Below are 23,518 nucleotides of genomic sequence, written 5' to 3' on the forward strand. Positions count from 1 at the left end.
TTTGGACTCCACTGTACAAGGCTTATAATACCCAGAATGCTCTAGGTCATGGTTGCTATTCCTTGTCTCCCACTTTTATCTGTCAACTCCTCTTAACTAGAATTGTGTCTTATTAGCTTTGTATCCTAAGCACCTAACACGGTACCTTGCACAGAGAAGGCTCTTGATAACTTCGTTAAGTAATACATGAATCACTGGGTCCTAGTACTGTTCTGCCACTTACTGGACCTGTGACCTTGGACAACTTACTTAACCAGTCTGAATTATAGCTACCTCCATCTGTATGTTCTCTGAGGTCAAGTTATTATATGAAACCAGAGAAGCAAAATTTCTCCCCACTCTCCATCTCTTAAGCCTACTTAATGAACATAAAATTGGCCATACGATTAAGAGATCAGTCAAGTCCTTTTTTTTTTGTCTTTTTGCCATTTCTAGGGCCGCTCCCGCGGCATATGGAGGTTCCCAGGCTAGGGGTCTAATCGGAACTGTAGCCGCCAGCCTACGCCAGAGCCACAGCAATGGGGGATCCAAGCCGCGTCTGCGACCTACACCACAGCTCACGGCAATGCTGGATCTTTAACCCACTGAGCAAGGGCAGGGATCGAACCCGCAACCTCATGGTTCCTAGTCGGATTTGTTAACCACTGAGCCACGACGGGAACTCCCAAGAGATCAGTCAGGTCTTTGTAAACCATTTTAGTCTATAAGACACCTCCCAAAATCCTAGCATTTAACAATCTCTTTAGGAGCCTAAGTAAGACTGTACTGGTAATTATGATGTACTCTCACTGCCCAAGGCATTGTCTAGACCTATGCTGTCCAATATGGCAGCCTTCAGTCCTAAGTGGCTATTAGGCTCTTGAAATGCACCCAGTCGAAAATGAGATGTCAAGTAAGTATAAGAAACACACTGGCTTTTAAACATTTAATACCAAAAAAAGCAAGAACAAAAAACATAAACTACCTCAACAATTATGTTACATTGACTATGTGTTAAAATGATATTTTGGATAGATTGGGCTAAATATATTCTTAAAATTAACTATCTATTGCTTTTTACTTATACCTTTCCATGCGGCTACAAGACCATTTAGCGTAAAGAAAATTTAGTGACTCATTCTATTTCTACTGTGCAGTAGAGAAATAGAAGACAGAGCGACTGTGAGACCAAAGAACAGAGGGACACCGTGCTGCCCAAATGAAGGGGAGGAAGGCATCCTTTCACTGGGTTTTCTTTGGAGGGGTTTTTTTGGTGGAGGGGTGGATTTCCCACACAGGAAATCACCCTGCTGTGTTTTGCCATTTTTCTCACAGCATATTATTACAATATTTGTGTATTATCACAATAGGCTTTTGTTAACAGTTGCAGAGGAACCAGAGAAAACCAACACAAACCTGGTCTCAAAGATATTACCAGCCTTCAAATGCTCCGCGAAGAAGAAAAAATCTTGTTTTTATTTCCTGCCTGTGGTGTTAAAATCTATCCAGGGATGGCATGATACAAATTCTCGAAATAGAGCACTATGGCTTGACTGTCCCCAGACTCCTCTGAGAAGACGAATTGTTCACAATGCAATCTCTTGAATTGGCTAAATGGTCTTTCAAATAAACACTGTGAGAGCTGGGTCTCCCAGGTACTTATACATTCCTCCAGTCCCTTAATGAATGTATCAGCGTGACTTCAAGACAACTGGATGAAAAAGGAAAAATGTGATATGGAGCAGAGTCAGCTGGGGTGGGTTTATTAGACATCCGCTTTGTAATTCTAGCCTCACAAAGACCTGGCACCACAGCAAGTGAGACCTAAAGGCAACAAAAAGCATCCTACCTTTAACAATCCAATAGCTAGCCCCCCTTTTTCCTTCCTCACTGAATTCTGCTTTTTCTGAAAGAGACAATATGCCCAGCTAAAAACTTCATTCCCCAGCTGCCCTCGCATAAGAGTTGACCAGATGACCCACTTCAGGCCAGTGAAGTGTAGCAGGAGGGTGTGTGGGGCTTCTAAGGAGCTCCGGCACCAGGGTGGACCCAGAATACAGCATCCTCCACCATGTATTCTCTGCCGTTCTTTGTGCTGGCAATGTGGGCACAGTGTAGGGAGAGAAGCAGCCACCTTTGGCCTGAGCAGCAATGTGATGGAGCCTGAAGCCTTGGAGTCAATATGAAGCCACCGGCCCTAGACTGTCCAACCTCAGATTCTTTGATAGGTGAAAAATACTAATTACGAGTTCCCGTCGTGGCGCAGTGGTTAACGAATCTGACTAGGAACCATGAGGTTGCGGGTTCGGTCCCTGCCCTTGCTCAGTGGGTTGACGATCCGGCGTTGCTGTGAGCTGTAGTGTAGGTGGCAGACGCGGCTCGGATCCCGCGTTGCTGTGGCTCTGGTGTAGGCCGGTGGCTACAGCTCTGATTCGACCCCTAGCCTGGGAACCTCTATATGCCGCGGGAGCGGCCCAAGAAATGGCAAAAAGCCAAAAAAAAAAAAAGAAAAAAAAAAAAAAAAACTAATTAACTATTTGCTTAAACCACATTGGTTGTATACCTGACTAGTGATTATAGATTCTGTGTTTGGTTGGCTATTTTCACCAAATGTGTTGATATGTATGATCTACCGACCCAAAATTAATGGCAGGGCCCAGCATGACCGCTTAATGGATGATATAACCTAAAAAAATAAAACACATAAGCTACGAGAAGTTATGCTGGATGTGTCCTGTGGTTTTTCCAGTCCAGTGCTGTCACAGATTATTTTCAATAACACTTACCTCAAGAGCTTGAGGACAAGATATAGTTTCCTGAGGCACTAGAAATAAAAACAAAAATAAACAAATGGGACCTAATCAAACTTACAAACTTTTGTACAGCAAAGGAAACCATAATATCTACAGAATGGAAGAAAATATTTACAAATGATGTGACTGACAAGTGCTTAATTTACAAAATAACACAAACAGCTCATACAGCTCCACAGCAAAAAAAAAAAAAAAAAAAAACACAATCAAAAAAACAGACAGAAGACCTAGACATTTCTCCAAAGAAGACACGTGAATGGCTAACAGGCACATGAAAAGATGCTCAATATCACTAATTAGTAGAGAAATGCAAATCAAAACCACAATGAGGTACCACCTAACACCAGTCAGAATGGCCATTGTTAAAATATCTATAAATAACAAATGCTGGAGAGGGTGCAGAGAAAAGGGAACCCTCTAGCTGCACTGATGGTGGGAATGTAAATTGGTGCAGCTACTATGGAAAACACTATGGAGGTTCCTCATGAAACTAATAGAGTTACCCTATGACCCAGCAATCCCACTCCTGGGCATCTATCTGGACAAAAGTCTAATTCAACAAGATGGCAATTCCCATTGTGCCACAGCGGAAACAAATCCGACTAGTATCCATGAGGATGCAGCTTCAATTCCTAGCCTTGCTCAGTGGGTCGGGGATCCAGTGTTGCCATGAGCTGTGGTGTCGGTCACAGACGTGGCTCAGAGCCTGTGTTGCCGTGTCTATGGCATAGGCCAGCAGCTGTAGCTCCGATGTGACCCCCCAGCCTGGGAACCTCCATATGCTGTAGGTGCAGCCCTAAAAAAAAAAAAAGATACATGCACCACTATGTTCATAGCAGCACTCATTCCAATAGCCAAGACATGGGAACAACCTAAATGTGAATCAACAGATGAATGAATACAGAAGATGTGGTATGTGGTATTTGTGTGTGTGTGTGTGTGTGTGTGCGTGTACACACGCACACAGAGGAATATTACTCAGCCATCAAAAAGAATGAAATAATATTATTTGCAACAACCTGGACAGACCTGGAGATTATCATACTAAGTGAAGTAAGAGAGAAAGGCAAATATCATGTGATGTCACTTCCGTGTGGACTGTAAAATACAATACAAATCAACATACCTCGGGAAAAATCACCACATGGAGCTAATTAACATATCCATCGTCTCTGCATAGTGACCATGTGTGTGTATGTGTATGTGAGTTGAGAATATTTAAGATCTATGCTTTTAGCGAATTTCAAGTATACAAAAAGGTATTGTTAACTATCCTCACCATTCTGTACATTAGATCTCCAGAATTTATTCCCCTTGCATAAGTGAAACTTTCTATCTTTTGACCAATATCACCCCATTTCTCCCTCCATTCATCTCCCAGCAACCACCACTCTACACTCTGCTTCTGAGTGCGACTATTTTAGAAGGAATACTATTAAAAGATGTATTTATATAAGCTGAATGAATTTAAGTTAATTGGAACAGGAAATAGACTCTCCAACAACTGATTAAATATTAAACATCATTACAATAGCTTCTTTTCTAATCTTTTCCATACAGATTTATCACCACCACCCTTTCAAGAACAGCATGCAGACCACCAACTGATAAAACGAAGTGCTCTCCAACTTGAGCACCTAAGGACAGGGGATCTGTTAACTATGACTGCCTAACAAACCACCCCAAAATTTAGCGGCTTAACCATTTTGTTTGCTCGTGAGTCTGTGGATCAGCAATTGTGGCTGGGCTCAGCTGAATGGTTCATCAGCTGGGCTAGTCTGGGGTCACCGGTATGGGTGCTGTCATGTGGCAGCTCAAATAACACTAGATGATCTAGACACTGGTCACCAAACATTGTGGTCTTGGGATGTCTTTACACACTTAATTGTCGGTCTACAAAGAGCTTTCATTTAACTGAATTCTAGCTATTGATGTTCACCATGTTAGGAAATAGCTAAAAACTTGTTAAACAAGAACATATAAGCATACATGTTCTACTAACCATCAGAGCAATGATATCATCACATATCACAAAGCCTCTGGAAAGTTATAATACGCACTTGTGGGTGAACAAGAGCAAAGAAGGCATGTCTTAATACTACTATGAAAACTGTTTTGACCTCATGGCCCCATGCAAGATCCTCAGGGACCATCAAGAGTCATCAGACCACACTTTGAGAACTGCTGGCCTAAGATGATCTAGTTCACAGGTCTGAAAATTGTTCTTTGCTGACAGCCGGGTACCCCCCTCATTATATGGCCCCTCGCCCACCTGGCCATCAGGGCACCAAAGAGAGCAAAAGAAGCTGTGAGGAGTGCCCGTCGTGGCGCAGTGGTTAACGAATCCGACTAGGAACCATGAGGTTGCGGGTTCGATCCCTGCCCTTGCTCAGTGGGTTAACGATCTGGCGTTGCCGTGAGCTGTGGTGTAGGTCGCAGATGCGGCTCGGATCCCGAGTTGCTGTGGCTCTGGCATAGGCAGGTGGCTACGGCTCCGATTGGACCCCTAGCCTGGGAACCTCTATATGCCGCGGGAGCAGCCCAAGAAATAGCAAAAAGACAAAAAAAAAAAAAAAAAAAAGAAGCTGTGAAAGGTCTTGACGCCTTGATCAGAAATCCCTCAGGGATGCTTCCACTACTTTCTATTGGTCACAACAAATCACAGAGCTCTCCCAGATTCAAAGGGAGAGGAAGCAGCCTCCACCTCTTGATGGGCAAAGTGCAAAGATACGGCCTTCTTGGCAAACAATCTCCTTTAGACAGCTAACCCCTTCTTGAACAGGGTGGTAAGAGGATGAATATTTGACACTGCTAACCCAGCTAGTCACATGGTGAGCCATTTGGGAGTACATGGTCTGTTATCAGCCCAAGAAATACACAAACGAGTCAGCGTACCAGTTAGTGGTGCTGGAAGAGACCCAGGACAACAGGTTAAGACTATGTGAAATACATGTGGGAAATAAAGACTGGACAATAATCCTTCCATAGAGTATGTGGCGCATATTCTCAATTTTCTTTTTATAGTGCACTTGCATGTATGATATGGGGTAAATTGCAATCATTTATTAATTTTGTTTTTTGGCAAAGCTTTTTTTTTCCTCAACCTTGCAGCAGTAAGCTTATACTAAGCACATGTTTGATGAAAATCGACTGAATTTCCTTTCAGCAAAAAAGGTTATTGATGAACTTGTAATTTTCACAAAATATTTAACATTTACCACCTACGATGACGTCATTCTCCACCTGCAAACTAGAAGACCAAACCTCCTAAAGAGGCAGCTCGTTGTGGTGCAGAGGAAACGAACCCGACTAGAAACCATAAGGCTTTGGGTTCGATCCCGGGCCTCTCTCAGTGGGTTAAGGATCCAGCATTGCCATGAGCTGTGGTGGAGGTCGCAGATGCGGCTCGGATCCTGTGTGGCTGTGGCTCTGGTGTAGGCCAGCAGCTATAGCTCTGAGGAGACCCCTAGCCTGGGAACCTCCATATGCCGTGGGGGCAGCCCTAGAAAAGGCAAAAATAAATAAATAAATAGAGACACAGATAAACTAATAAAAATGTATAAATTACAAATACTGAATCACTATCTTATATACCTGAAAGTAATATAATGTGATATGTCAGTTACATCTGTTTTTGTATGTGTAAATATATACAATACTTATATAAATATATACAAAAATGTGTCATTTTTTAATGTCAAAATTATCAATGTAAAAATGTTTTCATTTTGCTATAATGTATATACACACACATTACTTATACCTTGGAAAGAATTTCTTTTCTTTTTTTGGCTTTTTAGGGCCACACTCACGGCCTATCGAAGTTACCAGGCCAGGGATCAAATCGGAGCTGCAGGCCTACACCACAGCCACACTAGATCCAAGCCGTGTCTGCGACCTACAGCACAGCTCATGGCGACACGGGATCCTTAACCCACTGAGCGAGGTCAGGAATCGGATCTGCACCCTCAGGGATCCTAGTCTGGTTTGTTACCACTGAGCCACAGCAGGAACTCAAAGATTTTATTTCTAAGAAAGCTATTTTTAGGTCCATCAGTATAACAAAACCAAATGATTGGTCAATAAAGAAATATTCCTTGGAGTTCCCATTGCGGCACAGTGGAAGCAATCTGACTAGGAACCATGAGGTTTTGGGTTCGATCCCTGCCCTCGCTCAGTGGGTTAAGGATCTGTCGTGGTGGTGACCTGTGGTGTAGGTCACAGATGTGTCGGATCTGGAGTGGCTGGGGCTGTGGCCGTCAGCTGTAGCTCGATGAGACCTCCTAGCCTGGGAACCTCCATATGCAGCAGGTGCAGCCCTAAAAAGCACCAAAAAAGAACTATTTCTTTTGTTATACCATAAGTAAGTATTTATTTTACACCGTTCCCCTTTCACTTTGGAAGTGTCCTGGTCTGGACTGCAGTTCCATGGCTACCCTAGTTCTAACCGTATGATTTACGTTCCCACAGGGCGACCTGGTACAATTGTATTAAAAGAGGAGAAGCTTGGATGCTATCAGAAGAAGGGTTGAAGAGATGCTGAATTTTCATTCAACACAAAAGATTCTTTTTTTCTGTCTTTTTTGCCTAATAGCTTCTAGAAGCAGGATTTGATGTCATGCCACTCTGTTGATTATACTTCTCATTCCTTCCCACTACATTCCATTTTCACGATGCTCAAAGGCAGGTTTCTCACTCCAGAGTCCCCAGGGGCTCTTCTTGCAAAGGTTAGAATATTTGCCCTCGGCCAGCACCGTGCCCTTTCCCAAGTGGTCACACCCCGCACAAGCCACTCAGCCTTATTTGGATCAAGTCCTGAACCAGAAAAGGCGGTTGGAGAAAGCCAAGAGCTATTCCCTTACAGCTTCGCCTTCTCTCTCCCCCCTCTCCCCACACCCACCTCTTTTAATAAGTTACCAGAGCAAGGCAAAAAAAGCACTAAAACTTTTCTGTCATTGAATTATAAATAAGGCAGTGTCCTTCTTCATTAATGAATGGGTTCTGAACTGAAAAATTTTTTACATTGTTTGGTTATTATTTTTGTTGGTTCTTAATGAGGCCCCACTTCAATTATTTCCCAGCATGTGGGCAGCTGCTGCATAATATTTTGAAAATGGACTGGCTCAGATCACTACAATGGGAGAGGTCAAGCATGCCTTTATACTTCGGTCGTTTCTATTTTTACAATTGTAATGATCATCACAATTTGTGTTTCTGTTGTTTGTTCCATGTTTCTGTTGCTTCTGTTCTAGAATGTTTCCATTCTCTATCCTGTACGTGAGTCAGGATAATGCTAGTTGCCCAGAAATCTCAGTGGCTTAAACAATCAAAGTTGATTGCTCTCTCGAATAAAGCCCAGTCAGCTGGAGGCTGGGGATGCGGGTTGGGTCTCTGCTCCTGAGTATCACAGAGACTCAGGTTGACTCAGGCTTTGCTACCTTAGACGAAGTAGAAGATCCCAGGGGAAGTGGTAACAAGTCAGACCTGGAAGTGACCCACATAGCTCTCACTTCCATTCCAGGGACCAGCCCTCAGTGGTATCTAACGTTCCCTAACTGCAAGGGATGCTGGGAAATGTAGTCCAGCTGTGTCTAGGCGGAGAGAAAACAAGTGTGGTCAACAGCCCACTTGCATCTATGACTATTAGACAGAGTCATTGTAGTTGTTAGAACCTCCAAACAGCCTGAAGGAAAGCTTTCAGAAGAAAAAATAAAGTATAAGCTCACTGCCAAACGCGCATTAATTAAGAGTGCTTATTATATGATGAAAATTGCCCTTGATTACCAGGGGAGTTGCTAATTCGCTTTAAAAAGGAGTAGCACAACTTGTTGAGGGACTAAAAAGGTTGGACTCAAATCGTTCCTTCTTTGGTTTACTTGGTGTAACTACTTTTGAGTACTTATTTGACGGCCCATATACCCGGACTGCCCATTGGAAAACAACTAGCAAAGTGATGGCCCAAGGCCTAGGCCTTGCCAAACTTCTGCAACGAATTTTACATGTAACTCCATAGTGTTGAAATCTGGTGTGCTTTGGAATTGCCTGTCTACAACTTCACAGCAAAATGGAGTTCTCTCACATAAGTTTGAAAGTGCTTGCTATTGCAATGATAATTTCACAAAATCTATTTGTATTTTGCAAATGCCGTGCAATCATTGCAATCAGAGCTGTTCCTTCCCCGTCTGTGACAGAATTTCCATTCTCATTTTCTAAGTGAGGCAGCAAATGGCACTCAAAAGTTCTCATCATTTTGCATTCCCCAACTAGGCTCCCTCTCCTGCCTATCTATGGATGGCTGGATGGATGGACGGACGGAGAGACAGACAGACATAGACAGGTAGGTAGATAGATAGACAACCGGCATCTGCAGTTTCATCATCCTTCTTGTTAATGTATTTGTGAACATGTATTCATCTACATCCTAAGTGATTAAAAAAAATTGACAGCATCTGCTTTCAAGCATCTCTGTCCTAATAAATGGTAATCATACTGGTAGAACTTATTTCCAAAATGGTCTTCATAAAAGCATTTAAATGATGGCAAAGGAAAGTTGTATAATCCAAACTAAATTATGTTTTCAGCCAAGTCCATTTTACTTGTGTGTTAGCTGATTTGTTCCTTCATTTGTTTCTCTCTCCGTTCATGTCTTCAGTCCATCATTCACAAATGTGAATGGTTCCATCATTATAGCTAGCTGGAAAATAGTTGCATCCATGAGAGTTCTTTTCAAAGGACATTTTGAGGAACATGATTAGGGTTCACGCTCCATAGACACACAACTACAAGCAGAGAGCTCTTGTGACTAAGATGTATTCATGAGTTTTATTTGTACGTGGTGCGCAAATATCCAGCTCATTCATGCATTTATGTTTTCCAGCTATACTGAAGTATAATTAACAAAAAATTGTAATGTTTATAGTATACAATGGATGATGACTTGATATACATGTATATGGTGAAATGATCAATACAATCAAGTTAATCGGCACATTTATCACCTTTCATGGTTACTCCCCCCATCTCCCCGTTTTTTTCAAGAAAGCTTAAGATATACTCTCTTAGATTTCAAGTATATAATAAAGAATTATTAACTATAATAACTATGCTGTTCATGAGACCCTCAGAATTCATTTGTTTTAAGATTTAAAGTTTTTACCGTTTGACCACTATCTCCCCATTTCCCCCAACCCCCAGCCTCTGGCAACCACAATTATAAACTCTCTTTGTATGAGTATTTTTTTTTTTGATTCCACATACAAGTGGTACTATACAGTGTTTGTCTTTCTGTCTAATGTATTTCACTGAGGATAATGCCCTTCAGTTTCATCGTTGTTGTTACAAGTGGCAGAATTTCCTTCTTTTTCATGGATTAATAATATTCCATTGTATATATACATCACATTTTCTTTATCCACTTATCCTTTGATGGACATACAGGTTGATTCCATAGCTTAGCTACTGTAAATAATGCTGCAATGAACATAGGGTTGCAGGTATCTCTTTGAGATAGTGCTTTCCTTCGTATTTATGCCCATTTGGGATTACTGGATCACGTGGTAGTTCCATTTTTAATTTTTTTTATTTATTTATTTTTTGTCTTTTTGCCATTTCTTAGGGCTGCTCTCGCAGCATATGGAGGTTCCCAAGCTAGGGGTCGAATTGGAGCTGTAGCCATCAGCCTACGCCAGAGCCACAGCAACGCAGGATCTGAGCCGAGTCTACAACCTACACCACAGCTCACGGCAACGCCGGATCTTTCACCCGCTGAGCAAGGCCAGGGATCAAACCCGCAACCTCATGGTTCCTAGTCGGATTCGTTAACCACTGCGCCATGACGGGAACTCCCCATTTTTAATTTTTTAAGAGCCTCCATATTGCTTTCCATAGAGGCTACACTGGTTTACACTTCCAGCAACAGTGCACAAGGGGTCCCTTTTCTCTATATCCTCATCAATATTTAATTCTTGTTTTTGTGATTGGAAACATTCTTATTTATTCATTTATGCCTCCATTTGTCACTTACCTATGGAGCAGGTACCAGTGATAGGCACTGTCTTAGGAGCTGAGGACCCGTGATGGACGAGGTAGACTCTCCCCTCACAGAACTTCCATTCCTGTGGAGAAGACACTCCATAAGCAGATATGTGGATGGGTGGACTTTATTATATATGATATTTATAGGTGTATTACATATATCTTAATTGTAACATCTATAGAGAACAATGATATAAATTCTACCACTGGCAAAGCCAATTTTGTGACTTTTCCTATCTCAGCACCAGCCCTATATAAACCTTCCCACATTCTACCTCTGCCTTTTTAGCTTTCAGGCCTTCTGGAAAATTCTCTCCATTGGTGAATGAAAGGGCTGCAGCATAACAAAGGTAACAAAGTCCATTCATGATTAGAATACAAGTACGAGTGCTGTAGTCTGCCATTTTTTAAATATTATATTAGAATGCCATCCTTCCTCCCTCATCATTCCAAACAAGACTCTGGGGTGCCAGATTGTTGCTGGTTGAGTTATTTCTCTTCTTCCTGTCACATGAACACAAATATGTAGAATTCTCAAGGCCCCAAGACAATGTCTTCTTTCGCCGTTTTACAAATGAGGAGACTTAAGTTCAGAAATATGAAGCAACTTGCCCAAGATTACAGACTTGGATGGGGGAAGAGCTAGACTGGATTCCAGTTCTAGTTTTACATCCCCAGGAGAGCACAACAGTGAGTAACAATCGACTTTATAGTACGAACATGAAAAGAGTGGCAGACAAGACCACATACAGCGCAGTGTTGAGTTGTAAACTAGAAAATGCAAGTCTATTGAAAGTCGCATTCTTTTCTTTCTTTCTCGCCAAGCCTCTTTTAAGGAAAGAGACAGAGTTTCTTCGCTAAGTTGAATGACTTTCTCACCTGATCGGGAAACTCAGTCTGAGCTGAAAATTGAGGAAACAGGACATTTGAGGAAAAGAAGTTAAAACTAGTATCATCCCCCTAAACACAAGCCAGCTGGTGTTTTTCTAAACTCTGCCCTCATAATGATTAAAACACTCCGCACTTTACAAGAGAGTTAAGAGGAAGCCAATAAATTTTAAACCTAAGCAAATAAAAAGTTAACAAGTTAGGTAAGAGAAAGTCAACAGATGTCTAAGCAACACACGAGGAGATTTTACCAAAGATCAAGAAGTGCAAATTAAAGTATTAGGATATTAATATTTTTAACCTGTAAACGTACCAGGAGTGTTTCTAAGGATAATCTTCAGTGATTATGAGGGTTGGTAAGATGAGAACACTCATGCACCACAGGTTAGTGGGTGAGTCTATCGGTACAACCACGCTGGAAGGCACTTGTTCAGAAAAATAGACCAGGAGGCTTGAAATGTTCATGCCCTTTGAGTCTGAAATGCAGGACCAGGAAGTGGTCCTAAGGACATAATCTGAGATTCAACTCAAGACTTATATGCAAGGACACGCATCACTGTGCTGTTCGTCATGGCAATATATACATATTTCAATATATATTTATATAACAGACTAAACATCCAACACAAAAAGCCATGAGTAAATAAAGTACGGTATATCCACCACAAGGATTCATCTATGATTATTAACAATATGGGAGAAAATGATCAGAATATAAAATTAGAACAGAGATTCTCAACCGGAAATGATTCTGTCTACCCAAGGTCATCCCAACGGGGGTCACCACAACTGGGGGTAGAGACACTACTGGCACCTATTGCCTAGAGGCCAAGGATGCTGCTAAACATTCTCTAATACACAGGCAACCTCCTCCCCTTATGACTGAGAATGATTCTGGCAACAGTGGCGCAGTTGAAAAACTCTGTCAGACGAATAAAACTACAAATGTTGATCCATCTCAACTTTTACGAGGAAAAAAACAAGGACGTCACTTGGTGATAAAATTATGGGTAAAGTTTCCTTTCTTCTTTATGCTCTACTTTCCTAACTATTCTCCCATGAACATGTATTATTCATAGAGTCAATTAAAACATTTTAAATAGTCCTTCAAAAGCTCTCTGCAGCCTCTTACATCAAATCCAGCTCCTCACCTCCACCCTCAGGACCGTGCATAATTTGGCCCTGCCTGACCTATAGAAAGCTTCTTCTTCCCGACTTTTCATCAACAACGCTCCACTTTAATTAGACAGCTTGCACCAGCATCCCCCAGCACACCCTGCTCATTTGCTCATCTCCTTCATCATCTGTGACACGGGATAATTGCCCACCTCAAGGGATTGTTGAGAGGATCAAATGAGAGAAAGCGTGCAGAAGGATTTTCTAATTGTCAACACCACAAATGTTAGTTTTCACTCTGTCACTATGCCCAGTGGAACTTATCCATGATTCAACTCCTAACCCATGAATGAATCTCTTTTTCCATGAAGTCTGTCCTGACCCCTCTACGGCTGCTGTGGGAAGCAAGGAACACTACAACATTGCCACCCTAATAGGAGAAAGGTTGACGTTGAAGAAGAGTTTCCCAAAGAATGTCCCTCAGAACATTTGGTCTAGGTTAAGCTGGGAAACATATGGCACTTCAACTGGATGACTTGAGGGGAGTTGAAAATGGGCTCTTCAGGAGTTCCCGTCGTGGCGCAGTGGTTAACGAATCCGACTAGGAACCATAAGGTTGCGGGTTCGGTCCCTGCCCTTGCTCAGTGGGTTAACGATCCGGCGTTGCCATGAGCTGTGGTGTAGGTTGCAGACGCGGCTCGGATCCCGCGTTGCTGTGGCTCTGGCGTAGGCTGGCAGCTGCAGCTCCGATTCGACCCCTAGCCTGGGAACCTCCATATGCCGTAGGAGCGGCCCAAGAAATAGCAAAAAGACAAAAAAAAAAAAAAAAGAAAAAAGAAAATGGGCTCTTCATGAAATGAGGGCACAATGTAGCAAAACCACAAGAGATAGTGCAGGACCCCTAAACCTAGTAACAGCAGAGAGCTGTGACCATCCCTAGGGGAAAGAGGGTGAAATGACTTACACAGCTAAGAAGGAAGGAGTCACAGGGAGAAGGTTCCAGATAGGAGCTGGGATTTCCGATCACAAACATAGCCAACTGTAAGTGAGCCAGCAGTGTGACCCAGAGCACACCCTAATCCCACTCTCCCTCCTCCCTCTCATCACATGCAGATTAGCCTCATGGCCAAACCAACCCAGAAGTTAGAGCATTCATCAGTCAGGGGTTTCCAAAGAAACAAAGCCAATATTGATAAAGAGAAAAAAATATACAGAGGTTAATTTTAAAGAATTGGCTCATAGGGTGGGGGTGTTTGAGACTGAAACCTTGAACTAGAATTGCTTCCTCAGGAAACATCACTGTTTACTCTTAGGGCCTTCAACTGATTAGATCAGGCCCACCCACATTATGAAGCATAATCCACTTTTCTTTAAGGGCACTGACTTTAACCACATCTACAAAATACCTGCACAGCAACTGCGATGATGACAAAAGTCAATGGGGACCTGTTGATATGTTCATACAGGTCACCTTCCCCAGTGAGCACACAGCAGAGTGAGAGGGGGTTGAGGGTGGACCTGGAGGGGCAAAGACGAGACAGGAGTGATCCAGCACAATTTTAACAGCCGTCTTGTGAGCACAAGTGTCCCATGGTAAAATGGAGAAATGCTGGGTTAAACAAAGTTAAACCAATTATATTCCTGGCAAAATGAAGCAAGAGGCAGTGTAAACAGGAGAGATGAGATGCTCAAAGGCGCAGGGGTTAATGGATTGGTGGAAACGTGTCAATGGGCTTATGTAGCTGGAGTACTGAATGTCCCAGTGCAGAAGGGCAGGCCAGGGGACATTAAGTGGGGGAGTTTACAGGCTGAGGACTTCAGAGTATATCATTAGGAGGTTTAATTTTATTCAAGAGGTTATTGAGTTATTCTGGGCTTCTTAGAATGGGAGTGACCTAATGCAAATAGAAGTCACAGGATGCAATGGCATAACAACAAGAAACTAAGATATCAGAAAGGAGGCAGAGGATGAACTGGGGATCGAAGACGCCCACTGATTTATTATGAAATTATGGTGGGAATGAAAATGAAGTGGGAGAGCCAGGAAGGTTTCTAGAGGAAAAATTGCTAAGCGGCAGGCTTAAAGCAGAAAGGAGGTCGATACTTCTAAAGTTGGAAAAGAATTGCAATATTATCGCATCATAATTTAAGATTTAGGATACTCAGGCAGTCCATCCAACTTCAATTAACAACCAGCACTTTCATCCCAAACAAAAATTGGAGGATGCTTTATGTGAGAGGCTGAAATGGCACAACCCCCATTCATTCCATTGTGCCCCTGGAGAACCACTTCTTAATATAATATTTGGGACTAAAATTGCAGAAGCTTCTTAAGGAAAAAAAGCTCAGAAAAGAATCAAGTCATAATAAGAAATAATCAGTGTCATAGAAGGAAACTGCAGCAGGCTTGTGTTAAGAGATGCAATAAGAGGGTGTCTTTCAGGACTGCAATGGATGAGAACCTTCACACTCCAGCAGGCAAGGAATCAGGAACCATGAAAGAAAGGCAATGTGCATTTCTTCAGAGTATTGGTCTCCTATTACAGCACCTGAGCCTGTCATGGAAACACGCAAAGCTGTGTCCCATCCTCCATCACAGCCCAGCCTCCAATGAGGACACAGCCAAAGCTTCACTCTCTCCCACCTCGCAACCCGCCACAGTGCACAGAGAAGACCCTGGGAAGGAGGTTTTGGCAGCTCCCGTGGCCCAAAGGAATGGACATCGTTCTTGGAGTTGGCTGATCCAGACCGTGGCTCTGTCACGTGACTTCAGCAGACCACCTCACCTTTCTGAACCTGCTTCCTCAACTTCAGAATGGAGGGCACTTACTTTGGATTCCATGAAACACGATTACATAAAACAATGTAAATAAAAATGTTTTCTGGGCTGAAAAATACAACCCAGTGCATGACGCTGTAATTCATGGGGATCCTTTTGCTACGAGGAATCACCCCAACCTCCACTGACCTCCCCTTGAGCAGAGAGGGGGCACTTGGAGCTATAGACCTGGGTGCACCGAGAGCCACAGCCCAGAGCCAACCACCAACAGATTCTCTAGGGTCCCCCATGACTGGGAGACAAGTACCTATGGTCCAGAACTTGGTGTCCTCCCTTAGTCCTACCTGGTTGCCATGGAAACCCCAGTCATACCTTCAAAGATTCATTTGACCTGCCATTTTGACTATAAGAGAGACAGAAAAATAGGCTTCTAATAAAGTTAAAATTAAATACTTCCATTAATTGCTTTTACAGAATTTTTCTGCCATTTAATTAAAAAAAAAAAAAAGGAGGGGAGGGGGGAGCAAACAGCAATAACTTTCCCAAAAGGTCAGGGAATGAGAACATACAGGAAAATTTTTCCCCTCTCACAATAGTTTGATCTTGCCTCGTAAAATATCATCTCTCCTGAGTAAGGAGTGGCTATTTTCCCAGATGTGGCAGAAAATGAGAAAATGTCAACTGCAATGGCAGTTCCCTTTACAGGGGGTCCAAGATTAAGAAGGCATCATTGCCTATGTCCTCCTGTCACAGCAATCATTACAGATTAAGATGGATCCATGACCCAGAAGTTACCAGTGATATCAAGATAGGGTGGTCAGCAAGCCATGTTAGCAACTCCAAAGGTTCTATGAAATTGACAACGTTGCTTCAAGACTGTGGATGTGGTCAGCACACAGTGACCGCTCCTGTTTACTGAGCACTGACAATGCAGGCTAGGCGCCGTGCTAAGCTCTTTCCCTGCATCAGCTCATTGAATCCTCACAAAATTCTCATAAAGCAAGTGCTACTATTTGCCTCTGTTCTACAAGCAGGGTATCAGAGGTTTAGGAGTACAGTAAGTAACTGAAGCCCACAAAGAGAATAAGGGGCAAAGCCACCACACCAGTGTGTACATGTATCATAAGAATCCCAAGGTTAATGCAGCCTGTCCATAAATCCAGGTTATTGTCAGCATCTCAAAGGTCTTGTATTTGAATCTTCTTGCTCACACGGACCTTTCAGAAAAAAGGTCTTCCCACCCCAAAATATCAGTAAAAGCCTGCAAAAGATGCTTCTCCTGTGTCCATGGACCAGCTTGTCAGCCACAGTCAGCACCTGTGGGTTTTCACTGCCCTCTCCTATAGTTCCCCTCATGGATGTCTTTACTAATGCAGCCACTAGGGGGAGACTCAAGGCTGACACAGCTGGTGGCCATCTTGGAACAATCTTGCTCCTATCTGCTTCCTGTCCCAGGGCTGCCAGTTTTGAAAACGCCAGAGTGGTCCTTGGGTGCCATGGAGAAGTGGGGACACTAGCTTCTGTCCTTTCACAGTAATGTCCCTTGTTACCTGGACCGTGAAGCAGCTCATCCAGTGACTGGTTCTTCCCTTCCTTATGAGAATTCAAAATTCGGCCCTCCCTTCCCAATTTTCCCCCATCGCCTTCCTTTCACCTCAGGCACAAAAGCAAAAGCAACAGGACAGAACATCGAAAACAGTTTACACTAGGGTGTTTAATTAACTTTCACAATTAAAACTCCTATAATTGTGGAGTGCCTGCTGTGGCACCAAAGGATGGGCAGCATCTTGGGAGCACTGGGACACAGGTCAGATCCCAGCCCAGCACAGTGGGTTAAGGATCCAGGCATTGACACAGCTGCAGCTTAGGTCGCAACTGTAGCTTGGATCTGGTTCCTCGCCTGGGAACTCCATATGCCATGAGGCAGACAGAAAAGAAAAAGAAAAAAACTTCTATAATTCAAGGCTTATCTTCCTATAGGACTGACCAAGAATAGCATAATGTGGTTTGGTTTATTAGCTACTGTAGCAATGGCATAAATAGAGTGTTCAATTTACTCAGCCCACTAGCTTTAAACACATGTGACTACTCAGACATAGAGAATAGACTTGTGATTGCCAAGGAAGGGGGAGGAGGCTGGATGGGGAGTTTGGGGTTAGTAGATGCAAACCGTTACATTTAGGATGGATAAGCAATGAGGTCCTACTTACAGCACAGGGAACTACACCCAATCCCTTAGGATAGACCATGATGGAAGAGAATATAAGGAAGGGAATGTGTGTGTGTGTGTGTGTGCATGTGTGTGTGCATGTGCGTGTACACACACACAAACATGACTGTTTCACTTTGCTGTACAGCGGAAATTGGCACAACATTGTAAATCAACTACAATTTTTTTAAAAAGGGAAAAAAACAGTTAAAAAATAAGAAGGCATAAGAATCCTGAGCTTAATTCTTAGGATACTTTTTTGGCTTGTTTGTTTTTTGGGTTTTTTGTGGTTTTTTTTCGCTTGGTTTTTTTTAGGGCTGCACCCACAGCATATGGAGGTTCCCAAATTGGAGCTGTAGCTGCCAGCCTACACCACAGCCACAGCAATGCAGGATCTGAGCCCCATCTGCAATCTACACCACAGCTCACGGCAACGCCAGATCCTTAACCCACTGAGCGAGGCCAGGGATCGAATCCGCAACCTCGTGGTTCCTAGTTGGATTTGTTTCCACTGCACCACAATGGGAACTCCCTAGGATGCTTTTATGTTGGTTTAATTACAAAATAAAAATGATTAAATACAGTTGATCTGTTTTTTAAAACAATATGTGATTATTGATTTTTTTTCTCATTTGGGGAGGTACACACTATTTCAAATTATGTTCTAGGAATGAGACTAAGTATATTTTAATCACATTATTTCATATTTACATAATCCAAATTCCCATAAGGCTGTATCAATATATGAATATTTCAGCCCTTCCCACTTGCCCTCCATTTCTAAAGGGGAAGGAATCTTCAGAGTTAAGCACCAAGTTTCTCCTGTGGAGTATGGAATCTGGGAAATAAGATGATTCTCAGACAAATCAAAACAGATTACCCACCCCTGAGGCCCAAAGGTATCACAGAGGGTCAGATGTGGGGAGCACTAGCTTTAGGAAGGTGTCACTCTGCATGAACAACATAGGGAGGGAAAAGAAAGAGAGAGGAAGTCAATGAGGGAGCATCACAGTGGTGAGGGGAAAGTCTAGATGACAGGACAAGAGAAAGATTTTAGCTTATATAACTGAACAGGGACTCATAGTAAAGAGACCAAAAAGCCATGCCTTTTGGTTTCAGGGAAGAGTTTTCAAAGACTAAAGAGAAAACGGGAAGAGAACATTTTATGTTTTCATGAGCCACTTTCAGAAACAGAGTTCTTAGGCGTGCTTTACAAGGCATTATAGAAAGATGGCAAACAATAAAGATGTCTAAAGAAGATGCTCTTTTAAGCTTCGCTAGCATCAAGAATAAACTCCCCACTTTGGCATTTTTCTTCTCAAGAGACTAAGATGCAAATCACTGTCAATTGTGTTTTTCTGCCACAAAACTGTTTCTTTGAAGGCAACATTGCTCAGAGACTGAGCCACCTGGGGCCCCAATTGCACTCAGGTTATACAAAGTAACAAAGAACTCCCTCTCTTTTCAGGGGAAAAACATGGCTGTCAGGCATATCGCACATATAAACAGGTTCCAACCAACTTGTGAATTTCAGTTTTATCTTAACAAGGACATATGCCATAAATAATGGGTACCACCTAGAATCAGGGCTCTCTTCCTTCATACCTAGGTGTGTGTAAGCCGCTCAGACCCATTCAAATACTCTGGATTTCTCCGAGCAAATGCTGGCAATAGATTTGTGCTGTCCGCCGGGTAGTTGTAGATAGATGTGTGTTCATATCCTTTTCTCTTTCCCTTATTGTCCCCTTTAGACCACAAAGTTGAATTTTAGAGATCTCACTCCACTCTGCTGCTGAATCCATCAATTCTCTCCATTTAAAACATGGGATCAAGGAATTCCCATTGTGGCTTAGCGGGTTACAAACCCAACTAGCATCCATGAAGATGTGGGTTCTATCCCTGGCCTCACTGAGTGGGTTAAGGATCTGGCATTGCCATGAGCTGTGGTGTAGGTCGCAAGCGAGGCTCAGATTCTGCATTGCTGGGGCTGTGATGTAGGCTGGCAGCTGCAGCTCCGATTCGACGCCTAGCCTGGGAACATCCATATGCTGTGGGTGGAGCCCTAAAAAGCAGGGGGAAAAAATTTAATAGAAAAAAGAAAATAAATTAAAAATGGGATCAAAACCATCTCCTATGACTGCTCATATCAGTTCCTAGTGGATTAAAACAACTACCATTTATTTAGCTCATGGTCCTGGGTGTTAGCTAGTTGTTCTTCTGATTGGGGCTGGCTCAGTAGATCCCTCCTGGGCTTCAGTGTGCTTCTGGGGTCAGCCTGCAGACACCTGATAGCTGGATGATTGAGGTGGGATCACTCTGGACTGACAGAGCCATGTGTTTTTCATCATTCAGCAGGATGGCCCTGGTTCCTTCATACAGTGCTCACAAGGTCCCAAGACATATGAAAGGAGAAGCCACATGACCTCTTGATGCCTTGGTTTGGAACTCACTTTATGTCACTAATCAAAGCAAGTCCCACGGCCAGCCTCAGTTTCAAGGATAGAGAAATAGAGTCCAGCTCTTGATGAGAGGAACTGAAAGGCATGGAAGCCATTCTTTGCAACCTGATCTGAATTCAGTGTCCCCTACCACAGTGAGGCTTGTAGCAAAAGCTTCATGCATGCTTCCTGCTAGCCACAGTAGCAGAACTTGGGCAAGAACCATTTACTGGCTGTTCCTAACTGGGAGCAGTTATTTTGGAAAAGCTTCTCTTAAGACTACCGAAAAGTAACCACCTACCTGTGGTGCGTGTTTGGTGGTGAAAGCCGTGCCTCTCTGCTCCATTCCATGAGAGCCACTAGCATTGCTGTATGGCCTCCAGGGAGAATGTCCCCTTTTATATATCTTCATCAGCTGGCTAATCAAGCAGAAGCTGGCCCGTAGAAGAAGTCTCTGGCATAACAGAGTGGGACCTAAGACATGTAGTGGAGACAGATCAAAAAGGTTGAATCCAGAGATTGGAGACAGAAAACAGCCATGGTCCTTCAGGGGAGAATGGGAGTGGGCTTGGGAGGGAAGGGGCCCCTCACTAGTTACCGAGCAATAAAATGTCCTAGAAATTTGAGGGGGCCGCTACTAACAGAGAGTCGGCACACGAAGCAGTGATGGACAATCTCAGCCACCTCACAACTTTGTCTTCTCCCCAGCCTCCCCCACCATCACGCCAATTGATGGAGCCCCATTTGCAACTTGCTAGTTGGTGTCTGCTTTGTCTTAATGCCAGGCCAGGGCCTGACACGAATGAATGTTGGCAGGACCCAGACCCTGGAAATGAGTGAGTGGATTGATTACACTTTTTCCCGGAAGTTTTCCCCCTATCGGAGAGATGAGGTAATGCAGATTGATATCATTCCCAACGTCATCAATTCTTCTATAATTAACTTCTTACAAGGTGGCACTCCACACAAGGCTATTAGATAGAAGGCTGGATGCACACATCAGCACCAAGGAAGGAATTCTGAGGGGCAAATACAGCAGGAGTCAGAGGCGTTTGTTGAAGAACAGAAATGGAGAGTATGAAAACATTCCCCAGCTACTCTGGACCAGCAAACTCACACAACAGCAAACCTGCTACTTCTTTTTTTTTTTTTTGGCTGCACTTGCAGCATATAAAAATTCCCAGGCCAGATCCTTGACCCACTGAGCCACCAGGGAACTCCCAAAGCTGATACTTTTATCCCCATGATATCTCTAAAAAGACGGGACTTATGATCTTGGGTTGTTTTCATTTTTAATTGTGACTCCGCAAGGTAACGTTTTAAAATACAAGCTTCTTTTGAACAATGTTTTGCCCAGCACTTGGACTACTCACGGAGTTCTCTCCAAAAACTGGATCCTCATCTCAACATCTGTCTCATCCACAACATCAAGAATAATAACACCGTGTAGCTTATAGCCATCTGCAGCTTGTGGTGTTTTAGAAACGCAGATCTGCAGTATCACAATTTTAACAGAGAAATCCAGTGGCCATCATTTTATTTCTCTGCTTCTGCAATCCAACAACATAAAAAAAAAAAAACCATTATACTACATACACGGTGGCATCAAAAGATACGTTCAATAAATGAAATATTGTTCTGCACGTTGTGTGTTTAATTATGTACTCCCAAATCTGATTCTGGATTGAAAGCCATTTGATTGATTCAGAAATTGTATGCACGTCCGGAATAGTTCCTTCAAAATCATATCCAAGTAAAGAAGTTCATGAAATTGACTTTTGAAGAAAAAAAAAAAAAAAGGCAAAACCTGCACATATCTGGGAACTTCCTTCCATAGACTCTGACATTTGATAGTGTTTTTTATTATTTCCTTTCAATTCAGGATTCAGGGAAAACTTCTGGGACCATTTAGATTACCCTGACAGCTGAAAGGGGATTTTTACAAGAACAGTATATTTGGAGCCAAAGATCTGGGTGATGCAATAAATTCAATGATGAAAATAATGTTTTAGCAATCTAGCTTAGCATGTTGGCTTTATTTGAATTGTATATCACACAGGTTTATAAAAAAAAAAATTCCCTCTAGAAGCAAACAGTAGCTTTCAATTCTGTAGGCCAAGTAGAGTCCTAAAGCTTTGCAGATTTCAATAGCTCTGAGTCCCAAAGACCATGGCCCAGTATTCTGTCTTTTTTCAGAGGTTTTAGAAAGGGAAGATATCCCGGAAGCTACACAATTAAGAAATTAGTCAATTTTTAGAATATCGGTAGGCTACTGTACAGACTTAATAAATTGTTCTTGAATATACAAAAATCTTCCAAGTAAAAATTCGCCCTCTTGGGAGTTCCCATTGTGGCTCGGCGGTTAACAAACCGAACTAGGATCCATGAGGCCGTGGGTTCGATCCCTGGTCTCGCTCAGTGAGTTAAGGATCTGGTGTTGCCGTGAGCTGTGGTGTAGGTCATAGACGCGGCTCGGATCTGGCGTGGCTGTGGCTGTGGTGTAGACAGGCAGCTGTGGCTCCAATTACACCCCTTGCCTGGGAACCTCCCTAAGCCGCAGGTGCAGCCCTAAAAAGACAAATAAGATAAATTTGCCCTCTCAAAATTGTGCTCTAATGGGCACTGACATAGCAAGGGGTGCAGTTTTAAACTGGCAATCACACTGTAAATCAACTATAATAAAAAAAAGGTTTTATAAAAAAATTAATTGGCAACTAGATTCGAGATCTGTTGCGGGTTTCCATCTCCGTTTACCTGGCTTGGTCAAAGGCTAGAGAACAGCAAAGACCATCTTCATTTAGGAGGAACATGTGAGAGCAGACTCACACCCCAGCCCCCACCCAAGATGTCCACATCCGAATCCCAAACCTTGTCAATATCTTATGTTAAATGGGGGGGAGAGGTGCAGGGGGAGCTGCCGGGAGCCCCGGGCTGGACGGTCATGATGCTGCTCTTCTGCCCAGGCTGCGGGAACGGGCTGGTCATGGAGGAGGGGCAGCACTGCCATCGCGTCGCCTGCAACACCTGCTCCTACACGCACAGCGTCACCCGCAAGGTAACACACGGGAAGCACCCAAAGCTGAAAGAAGTGGATGCTGTGCTTGGTGGAGCAGCTACCTGGGAGAATGTTGACTCTACGGCAGAGCCGTGTCCCAGATGTGGGCATCCTCCTGCCTATTTCCTGCAGCTTCAGACCCGCTCTGCAGAGGAGCCCAGGACCACCTTCTACCAGGGCTGCAATGCTCAGTGTGGACACAGATGA

General features: G+C 43.2%; 1 long non-coding RNA gene and 1 pseudogene across 2 annotated transcripts; one reads left to right on the top strand and one right to left on the bottom strand.

Annotated features, from left to right (window-relative positions):
• Positions 672-21,802, bottom strand: LOC110257753. 2 transcript variants are annotated; one of them, XR_002340703.1, is made up of 5 exons: positions 21,630-21,802; positions 20,558-20,730; positions 10,816-10,906; positions 2,766-2,803; positions 672-1,690 (listed from the first exon to the last, which is right to left on the bottom strand). It is a non-coding gene; the product is annotated as an uncharacterized LOC110257753 (long non-coding RNA). The 2 variants fall into 2 exon arrangements; XR_002340704.1 differs by lacking the exon at positions 21,630-21,802 and adding an exon at positions 21,110-21,335.
• LOC100156040 lies at positions 23,148-23,518 on the top strand (annotated as a pseudogene).

The sequence above is a fragment of the Sus scrofa genome, chromosome X (genome assembly GCF_000003025.6).
Source record: "Sus scrofa isolate TJ Tabasco breed Duroc chromosome X, Sscrofa11.1, whole genome shotgun sequence".
Lineage (NCBI taxonomy): Eukaryota > Metazoa > Chordata > Mammalia > Artiodactyla > Suidae > Sus > Sus scrofa.